Below are 3,233 nucleotides of genomic sequence, written 5' to 3' on the forward strand. Positions count from 1 at the left end.
TTCTGATTTCCACTTTCTCTTTACATTCTGCAACTCAATTCATGCAATCACCCCCATTCCCTTTTAATTTCAGCAATTTACATTCTGCTCTTTAATTCATGCAATTTAAGATTCCGCCATTTCAATTTCTTGTCATTTACTTTTCCCGCCAATTTTACATTCCGCAATTCTCATCTAAATCTTGATTCCGCTCAACTAGAACACACTTCTAATCCGAATTGCTCACTCAACCAATCCTTGTGGGATTCGACCTCACTCTATTGTGAGTTTTTACTTGACGATAACCGGTGCACTTGCCGGAAGGAATTTTGCCGATCGTGCAATTTCCTAAATCGTAGCATAACAAGTTTATGCGCATCAACAGAGGATCAGCAGCACGTTCAGTCCAAACAAGTCGGACGCACTAGCTCTGGCCGCCATTCACCAGCCGGACACATCGGATCCGACCAGCGCAGAAGATCTCGTCCGAGATCGAGCTACCGTTTCAGGTAACCCTCGGAATAGATCCCCTATGACTTTTAATGATTGTGTACTGTTATAGTCCGATTTGTGGACTTTGAACTTGTTCATGTTTTTGTAAGTCTTCTTGTGGTTGACTTCTTTTGACATTTGGTTGTTTCTCATCAACTTTTGTTTTGAAAAACAAACACTTTAAACTCTGGGGTTGCCTTTTAGGTGGCCTTTGAGTTTTCAATGTTTTACTTTGATAGATGCGTTTTGCTGGAGGTTTACTTTTTGCAATCCTTTATGAATTAGGTCTTTCCCAGCCCGACCTCCTTTGAGTGGGTTTTCTACCCTTGCCCTTAGGATTTTTGTCAACCCTTTATTAAGTCAGACAAAATTATTCTTGTGGCTTGGTGTCCGAGCTACTAGTGACTTGTCTGATGACTTTCCAGTGTTTTTTATGTAGACCCTTTTTAGTCTCGGATGATTTCTAGAGATCGTGCCTTCTTTGAGCGGAGTTTGCACCCTTTTAGCTAAGCACTTTTGAGCCTTAAGTTTTTCAACCTTTTTGGCTTCTTTTTTTCTTGAAATCGTACCTGTGCCTTTCTGACGTCGACCCGTACGACTTTGTTATTCGGGCTTTTTAGTCATATTTCAACAACTTTTTAGGTAGTGTTCCTGATGAGGAACCTTTTCTTTATAGTTTGTTTGGAAGACTTTTTAGCGTCGTTTCGACTTGTGCTTTTGCCTTTTAAGTAGTGTCTTTTTTGCAAGACTTGTACCTTCCGGCAAAGCACTTCTGGCCTTTGGTTCTTTAACCTTTCTTTGGCCTTTGAGAGGTGTTTTTGTCCCTTTTCAGTGATCCTTTCATTGGTTCGACTTCTCTGTCGGGTCTTCTTAAGTTATTTTTAGTAATCCATTTTTAGTCAGACCTCGTCAGGTCACTTTTTATGGGTTACTTTTTATAACTTCTTGCATTAACTTGCTTTTATCGCTTCACCTTGCCGACCTCTTTGTAATCGGGCGATAAATTTTGTATTTTATGAGCTTAGATTAATGCGTCTTGGTAGGAATCTTTTTAGGGAATTGATAAATTTTAAATAATAATGAGATAAAAATATAAATAAAAGTGTATACATATGAGTACTTACCCTTCTAGGTCGGACAGTTTTATAGATCTCGGCCTGGCGCTTCATTAAACAACCTTTTCAGGAAAAAGAGTGTGCCTTGACCTAAGATATTTACTATTTTCTAGCTATAGTACCTTCTTAGGTTACATGTATGCCATGATCTTGGTAGCTCTCGCCCTTTGAGGTCAGACACCTTATAGTAACCTTTTCCCAGTACTTCTACTACTTGATATGGTCCTTTCCAGTTAGCTGCTAGCTTTCCTTCTCCTAACCGACCTGCTCCGATATCATTTCGGATTAAGATGAGATCTTTGGTGGTGAAGCTTTGCTAGATTACCTTCCGATTATACCTCAGAGCCATTCGACACTTTAGGGCTTCCTCTCTAATCCGAACTCTTTCTCGGACTTCTAGAAGTAGGTTGAGCTCTTCCCTTTGAGCTTGGGAGTTGGTATCTTTATTGTAGAGGATCATTTTAGGAGATCCTTCTTCTACCTCCACAGGAATCATTGCCTCTATTCCGTAAGCAAGTCGGAATGGTGATTCTCCAGTGGTTGAATGTGGTGTTGTCTGGTATGCCCATAGGACTTGTGGGAGCTCTTCAGCCCAAGCTCCCTTGGCATCTTGTAGTCTCCGTTTTAACCCGGCCAGTATGACTTTGTTGGCGGCTTTTGCCTGTCCATTGGCTTGTGGGTGCTTTACAGAGGTAAACTGGTGCTTGATTTTCAAATTAGCTACCAGATTTCTGTAGCCCGTGTCGGTGAATTGAGTGCCATTGTCTGTGGTAATGGAGTGTGGCACCCCAAACCTTGCGACAATATTTCTGTATAAGAACTTCCAACTTCTTTGGGCAGTGGCAGTGGCCAAGGGTTCTGCCTCAATCCATTTTGTGAAATAGTCTATTCCAACAATGAGGAACTTGACTTGCCCTGATCCCAGGGGGAAGGGTCCGAGGAGGTCGAGCCCTCATTTTGCGAATGGCCAGGGTGAAGTGAGAAAAATAAGTTCTTCAGGTGGTGCGATGTAAAAGTTTGCGTGCTTCTGGCATGGGGGGCATGTTTTAACAAACTCTATTGCTTCCTTTTGTAAGGTCGGCCAGTAGAATCCAGCTCTGAGTACCTTTTTGGAAAGAGCTCGCGCCCCAAGGTGGTTACCGCACATGCCACTGTGGACTTCTTCGAGAACTTCCCTTGTAGTGGAGGTCGGGAAGCATTTTAGGAGGGACGTAGAGATTCCTCTCCTATATAGGATGTCATGTACTATGGTGTAGTACTGTGCTTCTTGTACTAGCCTTTTTGCCTCCTTTTTGTCTGCGAGAAGTATTTCCGACTTGAGATAGCTAACTATAGGAGTCATCCACCCTTGGTCCTGGTCTGATATGTTTAGGACCTTTTTCTCTTCCATGGTTGATGGATTTGGTAGTGTTTCTCGGATGAGGCTTCTATTATTGCCCCCTGGTTTGGTGCTGGCTAGTTTCGAAAGTGCATCAGCTCGGGCATTTTGTTCTCTGGTATATGTCGTATCTCATATTCCACAAATTGTCTGAGCTATTCTCTTGTCTTGTCTAGGTATTTCCTTATGGTGGGATCCTTGGCCTGGTAGCTCCTTTCTATTTGTGAGGTGAGTACCTGCAAATCACTAAAAATGGTAAGCTTCTGAGC

Source organism: Arachis ipaensis, chromosome B2 (genome assembly GCF_059453495.1).
Source record: "Arachis ipaensis isolate K30076 ecotype BB chromosome B2, ASM5945349v1, whole genome shotgun sequence".
Lineage (NCBI taxonomy): Eukaryota > Viridiplantae > Streptophyta > Magnoliopsida > Fabales > Fabaceae > Arachis > Arachis ipaensis.